Raw genomic sequence first — 15,407 nt, 5'->3', positions numbered from 1 at the left:
TTAGGAGCATAGATGTAGAGGCAACAAGACAGCTCAAGGTTATGGCACCTTCAAACTCATGGAAGGGTACTCCCCGTTCCGAGGAGCCATGATGCTCCTAACATGGAATGTTAGGGGTCTAAATGCCCCCTACAAGAAATGCTTGGTCAAGTAAAGAGTGAGATTGACCAAAGCAGGTGTAATTTTAATACAAGAAACAAAACTAGCTATTCTAGAACTAGAATCCTACACAAATAGTTTTATAAACTAGAAAGTAGAGGTTGTGAATGCAGAAGGTGCTTCTAAAGGTGTGGTTGTGTTATGGAGCTCTTCCAAGGTGTGTTTCGAAGCATTAGGATCTGACAGGAATTAGATTGGGGTAAAATTATTGAGTATTATTTTCAATCTACATTTTATGTTAATTAATGTCTATGGTCATGTCTCGTGCATCAATAAATGGGAGCTATGGCTATATTTGGATAGGCTCATTGTGACACACAACTATCCTAATTGCATCATTAAGGGAGATTTCAATGCTATCCTCCACAAAGGGGATAAGAGAGGTGGTATTGTTAGGCCAAGGCAATCTCAAAGGGATTTTGGAGAATGGGTGTCGAGGAATGATCTTCAAATTATGGCAAAAAATGGCACCTTCACATGGAATAATAGGAGATTGGGCTTTGGCAACATTGTTGAAAATTTGGACAGATTCTTCTTCAAAGGGGATCAAACCACTTTTGCCTTTGCCTTGGAAGGATATATATTACCTTGCTTAAGGTTGGACCAAGGTACTTTTGGATAGAGGACGGAGATAAAAACACCCAATTCTTTCATAACATCACAATGTAGCACAAAGAGGTAATTATAATTCCAAGGTTGAGCAAAAGGGATGGATCATATATAGAGGACCCTAAGGAAATTGCTGAAATGACTATGAGTTTCTTAATAGATCTTCTAAATAATGAGGTGGGATCGACCTCATTGCACAAAGGAGTTTGCTCGGTTACATTTTGGCCATCATCAATGAGGATCAAAATTTGAAACTAAACGCTAGATTCTCAACAGAAGAAGTGGAAACTACCTTAAAGGAACTTCACCCTAATAGGGCCCTGAACCCATATGGATTTCCTATAGGTGTCTTCCAAAGATGTTGGTATATTGTGGGTAAGGATCTAACAAAGTTTTTGGAGTCAGCAAGGAACTCAAGTAGGCTTTTGCATGACATCAACAACACCTTCATTATTCTCATTCCCCAAAAATTAAAAAGCTACAAGATTGGAGGAGTTTAGGCCAATCTCCTTGACAAACATTGTATACAAAATATTGACCAAAATAATGGCAAATATATTAAAACCATTGTTTGCTAAAATCATATCAGAAGAGAGGACAGGGTTTGTCTCAAGCAAGTCAATCTTAGATGGAGTTATTATTGCACAAGAGGTGATCCACTCTCTACAAAACACCAAGGATCCATAGATACTAATTAAGTTGGACATAAAGAAAGCTTACGACAAAGTAGATTGGAGATTCTTATGTAAAACTCTTGAGGCCTTTGGATTCAATATGCAATGGGTAAATTGGATCTCCACTTGCATTTCTAGCCCTAGGTTCTCCATTCTTGTCAATGGGTTCTTCAAAGGCTCTTTTAGACGTCACAAAGAGTAAGACAAGGGGACCCCCTATCCCCCTTTCTCTACAACATAATAATTGAAGCTCTTGGTGGGGCTATTAGAAAATCTCAAGCGAATGGGAAAATTGAAGGAATTAGGTTAGCAAGGCATATGCAAGCTATCCCTCCTCAAAAATTTGCAAATGACACAATGTTGATATGGGATTCTAAGAGGAACGAGGCTTGACAATTCCTTAAAATCTTAGACCGGTATGTTAGGGCTTTGAACCAGGAAGTCAACTAGGCAAAATGAGAGGTGTTCTTCCTATCCACCCCTTAGAGAAAGGAGATTGAGATACTAAACATCCTTAGGTTCAATAAAGGGGCCCTACCTTGTTTATATCTTGGACTACCAATTGACAAAGGATTAATAAACCCTAAGCTATGGGATCCTTTAAAAGGTAAAATGGAAAAGAGATTGAACTCGTGAATGGGGAGAGAAATGGATTTCATGGGTAGGGAGGTTAGTGATGCTTAAAGCTATGATCTAATTATTACCTATTTACTTGTTGTCATTCTTATCACTTATTGCAAGTATGAATCACACAATGGTAAAATTAACGAGAAGATTCTTTTGGTAAGGATTGGCTAAAAAGGAGAGTTTCTCTAGTATCTTAGGAAAAGATTTATAAACCCAAGGAACTTGTTGGGTTTGGCCTTATAAATTAACTCTAGGAGAACAAGGCACTTGGAGCTAAGCTTGTCTGGAGAATGTACCAAGAGCCATAGTTGAAGCGGGCTAGTATAATGTAGGGTAAGTATCTCAATGACAATGTTGCGTCTGATATACTAAGGGTGACCAAACCCCCAAAGGGCTCGATAATTTAGAACTTTATGCTCAATTGCAGGTTAATCATCACAGATTTTGTGTCTTGGGACATCCATGATGGAAGCTACACTCCCTTTTGAGGGGATTTTTGGGTAACCTATCCTAGCATTGACAATTTAATCGAGGTAAATAAAACCAAGACATATTTCAAAATCCACTAGGGACATATGGTTAAAGATTATGTGATCTTTATTTAGGACGAGCTTGCATTGGGATGGAAATGGAAAGATTGGAACATTCTTCCCCTGCCTAGGGAATAAATTGATCAGGTTATGAAAGTCCTTTATATCAAGAAAGTGGGGTTTAGGAATAGGGTTGATAAAATCATTTGGTCAAAGGTAGAAAATAGTATCTTCAATGTTATAGATGGTTATAAGGTGTCTATCGGGTTTGAGGAATAGATGACAACTAACACCCCAACATAATTGTGTTAGAGGAAACATTGCAAGGCAAGGATTTTTTCTTGGGTAGCTTTTCAAAAGAAAATCTTAACTACTGACAAATTTAGGAAAACTAGCTTTGAAGGACCCTCAAGGTGTGTCCTAAGCAAAAAAGAGAAGGAAGATGCGGACCATCTACTGTTGGGTTGTCCCTTCTCCCAAGAATGTTGGAGATGGTTGTGTACCAAATTGGGATAGATAACAATGTTGCCTAATGACATCAAGAGCCTCTTCAAAGGTTGGTCAATAAGAAATAGGATGAGTCTACTAGCAGGATCAAGGACCATTTGTCCCTCCTTGTTAATTTGGGAGATTTGGAATGAAAGGAATCGAAGAAAACAAAGATATGATAGTCATGTCACTCCTAAAGAAGGTATAAATTGCCATTGTGGAGATGGTCAATAAAATAATTAGTGCATACAATAGTCAACAAAGCCACTTTATGAATTGGGATGGTAGAATGAGGTTTGATTGGCATGGTATACACATCCCTCCATTCTATGGGGCTAGTGGGAAAAAACCACTAAAGCAAGAAAATTGGAAATGTGGAAACTTCCTCAACAAAGATGGTTCAAGTTGAATTTTGATGGTGCTTTGTGGGGGAAATCGAGACCATCAATAATAGGATTCATAGTAAGGCCATGGGATGGTTAGATTGTGGGAAGATTAGAAGTCCCCTTAGAAGAATACACTAACAATGTGGTAGAAATAAATGCTCTCATTCAAGATCTTTTATTTTGTAAAGATCTTAAGATTGAAAAATTGGAAATTGAAGGAGATTTGACATTAACGATTAATGCTATGTGGTATAGTTCAAAACCCAATTGGAGAATAAAAGCATTGGTCGACAAAGCCATGGAACAATTAGAACTTTTCAAAGAAGTTACTATCAATCACGTCTACAAGGAGGCGAACAAAGAAGTCGATGAACTGGATAATTTGGTAGTCAATGAAAAGAATGTTGGTACAATTGGACCTCATTCGGAATAATGAGAAAAACTTAAATAATTCTACTAGCTTATAATTGTGCTTGACATGCCAATTAATGATCATGGAATTGTGTTTATTCTCTAAACAAGGAAATGACAAAACCACAATCATTCCTTAATAAGGCGGTGTTGGTTCCAAAAGGCAAAAAGATAGATTGACGTCAATTAGTACTTTGATCCTAATAACACCATCATTCCATTGAATGGCTCTCGTGGCTTGTGTTGGATATTAGCCGATATGTTGTCATTGATGTCAACATATGTGAAGTCAATATGTGTTTCTGTGTCGCAGTCAGATTGGTTGAGTTGGTTGAGCCTATATGTTGCAGATGAGCTGATGTAGTTTAATGGGTTTCGAGATACCTATCTCTAGTTGATTTAGCTGTAGTTTCAGAGGTCCGCATGATGATGTTGCGTCGTAAAATTGTGACACTTGTAATTTCGATTGCATTTGGGTCTTCACGATGGCGGCGCAACGTTGAACCTGAATGGAGACCCCGAAACCTATTTATGACATCAAAAACTGCATCTTTCTGCACCTTGGTCTGATCCTCCTTGCACCCTGCTGTCTCGGGAGGTGGGACCATGGCGCCCAACGCCCTGGTCCCTGGCCCTATTTTGGGCCTGGTCTCTTGTTGGGCATCGGGTCTTCAAGTTTGCAATTTGGAAAATAATGTTCCTAGGTCGGCCTAAGGTCGGAAAAATCAGTCTCCTAACCCTAATTGACAAGTATATAAACTACATTTCCCCTCCCAGAAAAGGAGGAAAAAACATATGTGTGCAAGAGGCGGAAGCGATAGGCAAACATTAAAACATTCAAACATTCAAACGTTCAAGCATTCCTTCAAGCAATTGAGCATTCTAAGTCTCCATTCAAGGCTAGGTGTTGCATTCAAGACAAGGATTCAGCCATTGAAGAGGAGATCACCTACAACACACAACATACAACATAAAACATCATTACACCTTCGCATGTAAGAATACAAACATTCTTACAACAAGGTATCAGTACTTGATTACATTACAAACATTTACATTTACAGCATTCTCATTTCTTGGTTAATTCCAAAACTGGGGTTTGACCTGAAGGCAAACCCCTAATCCCTAACCCCCCAATCGTCCTCTCTTTTCTGTGTGTAGGTTGTAGGTACGTGGCTGTAATTGAAGATCTGGAATCCTTGTGCAAAGACGAACAGATCACCCTTTGTTTCGCGGATTTTTCGGAGGACCGTGTGCACTCCGGGCACCATCGTCCCATCAACTTTCGCTCAAACTTGCAGGACAACATCGTCTCAACATTTTACTACTAATTTCAGGTCTGTAGCTTCATCCCATATCTCTATCTCCGTCTACAAGCGAATCTTTCCTACTTTTACATACACTCCTAGTTCAATCCTTCTATCTACATTCTTTACAAAAGAGGGTATCCTTGTTGTCTCAACCCTTGAAACTCATTTAGAATTCAATCTTGCATTGTGTGGGATTGGATCTTGTGAGTTTCAACCCCTCTTTTGAATGTAAAGTCTCTCCTAAGTGAAAACCGTCAATCCTAGTGACCTCCTTTCTCTCTCCTTGGAGTGGGGGAACACCTAGGGTTCGATTTTCCGCTTTACAGATGATTTGATCAAGTTATAAGATCCGATATTGAGGTTGGTTATTCAGTTGTTCTATATTGGCAGTTTTGGTGAATTTGTATGTTGTGCTCTAGAATTATAATATCTTTGGTTGTGAATGTGTGGGATGTGCTTTGGACATTAATGTGTGTCCTTAGTTCAAGTGGTTTATGATTTGGAGATCCATGTGCTAATCTTTTAGTTTGTTAATATTTTATGTTGATGTTATTGTGCTCCAGTATGATGATGATGATGATGATTCTAGTAATGGAAGTTGTTGTGGTGAAATTCTAGTTGTGTATGGATGTTCTTAGATTGTGTGCTATGCATATCGATGGTCCACGTTGATCATTGTGCATGTTGTTGATGATTTTCTTGATCTGATGATGTTCTTCGTGTTATGTGACATTCATGATAGTGTAGTGTGTTGCATATGATCGAGGCATAATTGTTGGATGTATTTCATATTTGCAGTGGTTGTTTAGGTCTGAAATATGTCTTTGCCAACAATGTTTTGGTCCACATTCATTATTGTAGCATGTGTGATTATATTTTTATATTATGTAGTGTGTGGTGAGCTGACCTATTTTTCATGGGTTAATGTCTTGTATAAATATATGTTGTAATCATTGTGAGAGGTATCTATGAGTGAATTAAAATGTGTGTGATTGAATAAGTGTGTGAATAGGTGATTTGATCCTTTGGAAGTTTGGAGAAGTGTGTTGCAGAGCAGATCAGTAAGTGAGCTTAACCAAAACTGTACTCAGGCATGTTGAGATGTTATTTCATCAATTCATGATTCTCCGAATGTAATCTGAATGTTCTTGTAAGTCAATGAGACTTCTTATAAGGTAGTGAACCTTCCTTGAGGTTTGTATCCTACTAGGTTATTGTATGTTGAGCAGTGAGCTCTAATAAGTGTGCCTGAATGCATGTGCATTCCCTATTGTAATATTTCACTTACTCCTGATAGAGTTTTTTCCTTGATTGGGTTTTCCACGTCAAAAATATTGGTGTTATGTGTGTTATTGATGTGGTGTTGTTTTTTGTTATAACTATTCATTATCAAATTTGTATTGTGGTTTAAGTTGTAGAAGTTTTAGTGCAAACTAATTCACCCCCCCTCTCAGTTTGTTGCATTGTTGCCAACAATTGGTATCAAAGCTAGATTCTTTGGAAGAAGCTTGACCGCTCGAGGAGATCCAGGGTGGCAACCTTTGCTTTTAAGAAGGATAGTTCAAGATTTGATGGAATAAAATACACTCTCTGGAAGTGCCAGATGCAATGTCATTTGAGATGCATTGGAGAAGAGTACTAGAAGATCACTAAGAATGTCTATAATGTTCCTTAGAATGGTCCTACTACTCCGGATGAGTTAAAGGAAGTGGAATACAATATTAGAGCCAAGGAAGCATTGATGAGCGCCTTGCCAGATTTTGAGATGACTAATGCGATGGATGTTGAGACCACTCATGAGATCTAGGTAAAGATGGATACCTTGCATGAAGGTGATAGTCATGTGAAAGTTGCTAATTTGCAGATCCCGAAGGGAAAATATGAGAACCTGAAGATGAGAATATTAACTCTTTTATGCAGAAAGTGAATGAGCTTGTGTGCGGAATCAGATGTGTCGATGGAGTCCTTGAAAAACATGAGATTGTTGATAAAATGTTGAGACCCTTGCCACCTACTTACAAACATAAAGTTGGTGTTATTGATGAGATCCAAACTGTGATAAATGTGACAAGACATATGTTGGTTGGTAAACTTGTTGCTTTTGAGTTGAGTGAGTTTGGTGACTCTCTTCCTAAGACTAAGTCTACATTCAAAGCTACTATTTCCGAGAAGCAAATATATGATCCAGGAGAAAGTTCTACAAGAGTATATAGATATGAGAAAGATATAAAAGAGATGGAAGATGAAGAGAAAGAGTTTGAGGAGCTTGAAGCACTTATTGTCATAAGATTGCCTAAGGGTGCCAGTAAGTATAGAGGAAAGTTGCCTCCTAGATGTTTTTCATGTAATAAGATAGGACATTTTGCATAAAGGTGCCCAGAAAGATATAGGAATCCTAAGAAGCCATTTAAGCCACATAAGTCTAAATATCAAAAGAAGTGTTATTGTGCTACTGATGAAGGTGTGATAGATGATGAATCGGATAAAGAAAACTCTAGAGATGAATTTGTGTTTATTGCTATCAAGGAAGATGGTCTTATTACTATAAATTTTACAAGTTGAGGAGAAAGATGAATGGGTTATTGACAATGATTGCTCATATCATATGACAGGTGATAAGAGTAAGTTTGTGAACATGGAAAAGTATGATGGTGGTTTGGTAAGATTCGGTGAGAACAAAGCTTGTGTAATATGTGGTAGAGGTTCTATTTCTATTGATGGTAAGCATAACATTGATGATGCCCTATATGTTGAAGGTTTAAAGCATATCTTTTGAGTTTTGGACAGATGGTTGACAAGGGATATGACTTACAATTAAAGGATGGGAAATGCAAGATCATGAGTAGCTCCAGAACTAAGATTGCATTAGGTACTAAGACTAAAGGTAATATCTTTCACTTGAATATTGGTGGTAAAAGTTGCTTGATTGCTTAGATTGATGAAAGTTGGTTATGGCATAGAAGGATGTGTCATGTAAATTTTGATAGTATGGTTAAGATAAGTTTCACTCAAGTAGTGAGAGATCTGCCTAAGTTGATGAAGCCTGCTAATCCAGTATGTAAGGAATGTCAATTAGGGAAGAAGACAAGAGTTACATATAAGAGAAAACCCTACAATTCTAATAAATTATTGGATCTTTTGCATATTGATTTGTGTGGTCCTTCTAGAGTGAGAAGTTTGTAGGGTGACAAATATTTCATGTTGTTGATTGATGACTATTCAAGAATGATGTGGGTTACCTTTCTAAGGGATGAATCCAAAGCATTGGAGAAGTTCAAGATTTTCAAAGCTATGGTGAAACTGAGACTGGAATGAAGGTGAAGTGTCTGAGATCTAACAGAGGTGGATAATTCACTCCTGGTGAGTTTAATGCATATCATGAAGAGCATGGAGTTAAGAGACAGTTGTCTGCTCCTAGAATGCCACAACAAAATTGAGTTGTGGAAAGGAAGAATATAACAGTTCAATAAGCTACTAGAACTAAGATGATTGAGGGAAATATGTCGCATGTGTATTGGAGAGAAGTTGCGAGTACTGGAATATACACTCTTAACCAATTAAATATGAAAGGTGATACTAGTAAGACTCCTTATGAGTTATGGTTTGGTCATGCTCCTACTGTTAGATATTTTAGAATTTTTGGAAGTAAATGTTACATTAGAAGAGATGAAGATCTTGGAAAATATGATGCTAGATGTGATGAAGGAATTTTTCTTGGTTGTTTTACTAGAAGTAAAGCCTACCAATGTTAAAACAAAAGACAAAAAAAATTGTTGAAAGTGCTAATGTGAAGGTTGATGAAGGGAATATGAGATAGATTAGACCTCGCAGATATGATTTAGATGATGAAGATGTTAGTGCAGATAAAGGAAAGAAAGTGCAAAACTAGAATCAAGTTCATATTCATTCGAAAAAGATAAAGAATCAAGGAGAAGATTCTAATGCTGATGAAAGAGTTCAAGAGTCTGAAAATATAGGAAATCCTAAAACTCTAAGGTATGTTAGATTGAATCATTCGGAGAATCAGATTATTGGTGATAAGAATAGAGGTGTGATGACTAGGAAAAGACTTTTATAAGAAATTTATTTGATTTCTATGATTGACCCTAAAAATGTTGATGAAGCATGTAAAGATGAGAATTGGATTAAAGCTATGGAAGAAGAATTGAATCAAATTGAGAAGAATGAGACATGGGAACTTGTTCCTAGACCTAAGGATAGAAATGTGATTGGTACTAAATGGGTTTTTTCAGAATAACCTAAGTGAACAGGGTGAAGTTGTTAGAAACAAAGCTAGATTTGTGTGTAAGGGATACTCTCAAGAAGAAGGAATTGACTTTGAGGAGACTTTTTCTCTGATAGATAGAATTGAAGTTGTTAGATTATTTCTTGCTTATGTTGCTCATAAAGATTTTAAGGTTTATCAAATGGATAAACCAAATGGATTTCAGCTGACGGATGAAAAGAACATGTTTTGCAGATTGAAGAAAGCATTGTATGGACTAAAACAAGCCCCTAGAGCTTGGTAAACCAGATTGGATAAGTATTTGATGAAGCTTAAATTTAATATAAGGTACTGCTAACAGTAATTTGTATTTCAAGATTGATTTGAATAACATTTTGATTGTTGAAGTCTTTGTTGATGATATTATTTGTGGAGGAAATGATTGCTTGTGTAAGAAATTTATTGAAGATATGTAGAATGAATTTGAGATGTCTATGATTGTTGGAATGAAAGTCTTTCTGGGTTTGCAAATTACTCAGTTGGATAAAGGTATTCTCATATCTCAGAGCAAGTTGTGAAGGAATTGTTGAAGAAATTTGGTTTGGATGACTCAAAGCCTGTTGGAACACCTATGGTAACTGGATGCAATTTTCCAAAAGAAGATGACTCTTCGAAAGCTAATCAAACTAGATACAGATCTATGATTGGCAGTTTGTTGTATTTAACACATACCAGACCTAATATTGTGAATTTTGTATGTCTTTTTTCTATATTTTGAGTTTATCCTAAGGAATTTGATATTAATATTGTTGGATATTCAAATATCTAAAATGGATAATTAATTATGATTTATGGTACCCTAAGCATGATGGCTTTACTTTGAGTGCTTTTACAGATGCTAGTTGGGTAGGTGATGTTGATGATTAGAAAAGTATTACTGGTGATGCATTCTTTTGAGGTTAAGAAGTTGGTCTCTTGGGCAAGTAAGAAGCAGAATGTTATATATTTATCTATTGCAGAAGCTGAATACATTGCTACTGCTAGCAATTGTACTCGGGTGATTTGGATGAAGTAGATGTTGGAGGATATAGGAATTACTTATGATAAGCCTATCATTATATACTTTGATAATTTGAGTGCTATTAATATATCTAAGAATTTGGTACTGCATTCCAAGACAAAGCATATATCTATCAAGTATCATTTCTTGAGGGTGAAGGTGAATGAGGAAGAAGTTAGATAGGAGTATGTATCTACAAAGGAATAGATTGGAGATATTTTCATGGAGACTTTGCCTAAAGATACTTTTGAGTATCTCCGGGAGAAGTTAGGGGTGATTGCCCCTCCTGATGAGAACTAAGATGCATGGATTTGCACCAGTCCAGTGAGCTTCACAAAGATATCTTGTGATTCGGATTGATGAGTGGTGGATGCTACTTAGAGAGAGTAATTAGTGTTGTATGGTTTGAGTGTTATGGTAGTCCTTTAGGGTTCTATTTTTTATGCCTTCGTCATTGATGTCAAAGGGAGAGAGATGTATGTGAAAAACCCTGAAGCATTTTAGGGTAGAGATTTTGAGATGTAGAATTTTTAAGTTGTTTGTCATAGGGGGAGTTGATCCTTTGCATTGATTGTTTTTCACATTTCATATATTTCCATCAATGCAAAAGGGAGATATTGTTGGATATTGGTTGATATGTTATCATTGATGTCAATATATGTTTCTGTGTTGTAGTTAGATTGGTTGAGTTGGGTGAGCTTGTATGTTGTGGATGAGTTGATGTGGTTTAATGGGTTTTGAGATACTTATCTCTAGTTGATTTAACTGTAGTTTCAGAGGTTCGCATGATGATTTGATTGAGTTATGAGATCTGGTATTGAGGCTAGTTATTTAGTTGTTCTATATTGGTAGTTTCACTGAATCTGTATGTTGTGGTCTGGAATTGTAATATCTTTGGTTGCAGATGTGTGGGATGTGATTTGGACATTAATGTGTGTCCTTAGTTTGAGTGGTTCATGATTTGGAGATCCATATGCTAGTCTTTCAATTTTTCAGTATGTTATGTTGATGTTATTGTGCTCTGGTATGATGATGATCATGATTCTAGTAATGGAAGTTGTTGCAGTGTGATTCTAGTTGTGTATGGATGTTCTTAGATCATGTGCTATATGTATTGATGGTCCACATTGATCATTGTGTGTGTTATTGATGATTTCATTGATTTGGTGATGTTCTTCACGTTATGCGACATTCATGATATTGTAGTGTGTTGTGGATGATCAAGGCATAATTGATGGATGCATTTCATATTTGTGGTGGTTACTTAGGTCCAGACTATGTCTTAGACAAATTATTTTAGTTCACATGCATTATTGTAGCGTGTGTGATTATATTTTTATATTATGTAGCGTGTGGTGAGTCAATCTATGTTTCATGGGTTGATGTCTTGTATAAATATATGTTGTAATGACTGTGAGAGGTATCTGTGAGTGAATTTAAATGTGTGTGATTGAATAAGTGTGTGAACAAGTGATTTGATCTTTCAAAAGTTTGGAGAAGTGTGTTGTAGAGTAAACCAATCAGTGAGCTTAATAGAAACTGTACTCAAGCATGTTGGGATGCTATTTCATCAGTTCATGATTCTCCGGATGTAATATGAATGTTCTTGTAAGTTAGTGAGACTTATTGTAAGATAATGAACCTTCCTTGAGGGTTGTTGCCTTCTGGGTTATTATATTTTGAGCAGTGATCTCTAGGCAGTGTGCTTGAATGCACATGTGTACTCCCCATTGTCATATTTCACTTACTCCTAATAGGGTATTATCTGATTGTGGGTGTGTTCTCACCGTGGTTTTTCCCTTGACCGGGTTTTCCATGTAATTTTTTTTTTTTTGTTATAGATGTGGTGTTATTTTGTGATTTAACTATTCATTATCAGATTTGTGTTGTGGTTTAAGTTGCAAAAGTTTTAGTGCAAATTGATTTGCCCCCCTCCCCTCTCAGTTTGCTGCATTATTGCCAACAACCTGTATACAACATAATTTAATGTCAGATGATTTTTTTCCTCTTGATCATGTGAATAACATGCAAGTGGGCTCTTGACTAAGGTATGGTGCCTTCGTGGCAACAAATGGATGCTTGGTAAGAGGCTTCAAGTCTAATCAAGCTCCTTGGCAATCCTACCTCATGTTTATGCTTAGGTTGGTAATTGGATTCACCCTTTTGGATATTTGTGAAAATTTATTACATCATTGGTGTCATCAAGTTGGCATGCTCTGCATTAACAAACTTGTCTCCATAAAGGGAACAACTTAAATCACACACACTAAGCTTATACTTCTAGGTTTAAAAGTGTTTAATACTCAGAGTTGACTAACATTTTCTAGGCTTAATATGTTGCTTAAGGTATGTTGTCACACTAAGAATACACATCTAGGCTTAAAAGTGTTAAATGCCTAGAGTTCACTAACATCCTCTAAGCTTAATATATTGCTCAGCGTGTGGGGTTTAAGGCTAGCACAAAAAAATCCTGCCCCAACACCATCCTAATGGCCTTATTGGTGATTAACCCAGGAATCTTGTTGATGTAGTGGAGATCTAGGTCAAGGAAGGTCATTTACCTCTTTTCATTACATAGATGGATAGGGGTTTCCATGCTTTTAGATAAGAACTTGGATATACCAAAAAATCCCACCCCCATGCTTGCCCCAACACCATCCTAATGGCCTCATTGGTGATTAACCAAAGAATCTGGCTGATGTAGTGGAAACACAGGTCAAGGAAGGTCATTTACCTTTTGTCACTACATAGATGGATAGGGGTTTCCATGCTTGCAAATAAAAACTAGGATAATTGATAATTAGCCCAAGAATCTTGCTGATGCAGTGGAAATGCAAGTCAAGGAAGGTCATTTACCTCTTGTCACTACACAGATGGATAGGGGTTTCCATGCTTTCAGATGAAAACTAGGATCAAGCCCTATCCATCTGTGTAGTGACAAGAGGTAAATGACCTTCTTTGACTTGTGTTTCCATTGCATCAACAAGATTCATGGGTTAATCACTAATGAGGCCATTAGGATGGTGTTGGGGTGGGATTTTTTAGTATCTATAAATTGACATTGAGTCAACACAAACATCACCTCCTACTTCTTGGCCTCTCCATTAGACTTGGGAGATGATAAGGTAGATATTTTTCTTCTTTTGAGGGAAGTGTAGTGTCATAAAATTGAGACTCTTGCAATTTTTGACCACATTAGGGTTTTCACGTTGGTGAATCGAATCCCCAAGCTTGATCAAAGACTCGAGACTTGCTCAATCCCCCAAAACTACACTTTTTCCACACCCTGCATGACCCAAAACCTGCTTTTTTCCTAGATAAGGGCAAGACAAGGGCGTGGTGCCCCTATCCCTGCCCTATTTTGGGTCCCCCTTTGTCCCATCTCTGCATTGAACTTTGCATTTTCAGCGGGAAAATGTTCCTTGTGTCGGCCTATGATGAAAATCAATCTAAATAACCCTAATTGATGAATATATAAGTCACATTTGCCCTCCCTTTTGCAAAACAAGTTGTTGGCATAAATTTTGGATACATGAGATCAGACATTCAAGCATTCAAGCATTTCCTTCAAGCATTGAGCATCTCAAGTCTCCCTTCAAGGCTAGGTGTTGCATTCAAATCAAGGATTCAACCATTGAAGAGGAGATCCCTTTCAACATTCAATTACACACAAGAAATTCTATCTGCATTCTTATTGCAACCTCCCTTGAAGTGATTTACATTTCAGTCTTTTATTTACATTTACTTGCAAGTACTTTCTTTCATCATTTGGTTAATTCCAAAACTAGGGTTTGACCTCAAGGCAAACCCCCAATCCCAACCCCTTTTCCTCTCTTTTCTGTGTGTAGGTTGCAGGTGCACAATTGTATTTGCAGATTTGGACTCCATTTGCAGAGGTGAAAAAACCCTTTTCATTTCGGGGATTTTTCGGAGGACCGTGTGCACTTTCAACACAGTCTCGACAACTTTTCCTCAAATTCACAGGGTAGCTTTGTCTCTACATATTATAACCAGATCCATGTGCACAACTTCGTTCTATGCTTCTATCTTGAGTTAATCAGTTCTTTGCTACTCTTACACTTAGTCTCAAAACACATAATTCAACCATTATTCATTCTAAAAGAGTGGTTAGCTTATCATTTTCACACCATTATCAATTCATTTAGTATTCAATCTCTCTCCTTAGAGACTGGATCTAGTGAATTCTCCCCCTCTTTTAAATGTAATGTGTGTGAGGTGATTGAAGGGAAATTCGCAGTGATACTTTTATCTCTCTTTGGAGGGAAGAAATGATTTCCTCTTGATCTCTCCATCATTCACTTTTCAACCCATTACATTTTGGTGAACCTAACGTCTTGCATGCTTTATTTTGAAAATCATTGCATATTTTTCATTTACAATTTTAATTTTTCTACAAACTTAGCAGTTAATTCATTCAAAACCCTAGCTTTTAAAATTGAAATTGAACTTGTGCATTGTAAAAATTGCTTGCTATTGTCTTAGATCTGAAAATTGCATAATTTGTCAAATTCAATTTCTTCATTGTCTTGTTTAATTTGCAAATCAAATTCACAAAATTAAGTGGTTAATTGTCAAAACCCTAATTTTCAAAAATCATATTGAACTTGTGCAAAAAATTAAATTTTCATTTAATTTTCAGATTTGTGACTATTTTTCAGAATTATCCTCTTTCCTAAAATTCAAATTTTTCATTTCCCTCCTTTTTCAAAATTCAAAATTTCAAAAATTAAGTGGTTAGGTCCTAAAACCCTAATTTTCAAATAATTCGATTGTGTGCAAATTTCAATCAAATTCAATCAATCTTAGTTTTCTAAGCATAATTCAAGGTGTCCCTATCCATTAGGTTTTACCCTTTTCCAATTTGCAATTCAATTCCTCATTTTCTTCCAAACCCTAATAGGATCCT

The sequence above is a fragment of the Cryptomeria japonica genome, chromosome 8 (assembly GCF_030272615.1).
Source record: "Cryptomeria japonica chromosome 8, Sugi_1.0, whole genome shotgun sequence".
Lineage (NCBI taxonomy): Eukaryota > Viridiplantae > Streptophyta > Pinopsida > Cupressales > Cupressaceae > Cryptomeria > Cryptomeria japonica.
This window is presented reverse-complemented; position numbering follows the sequence as displayed.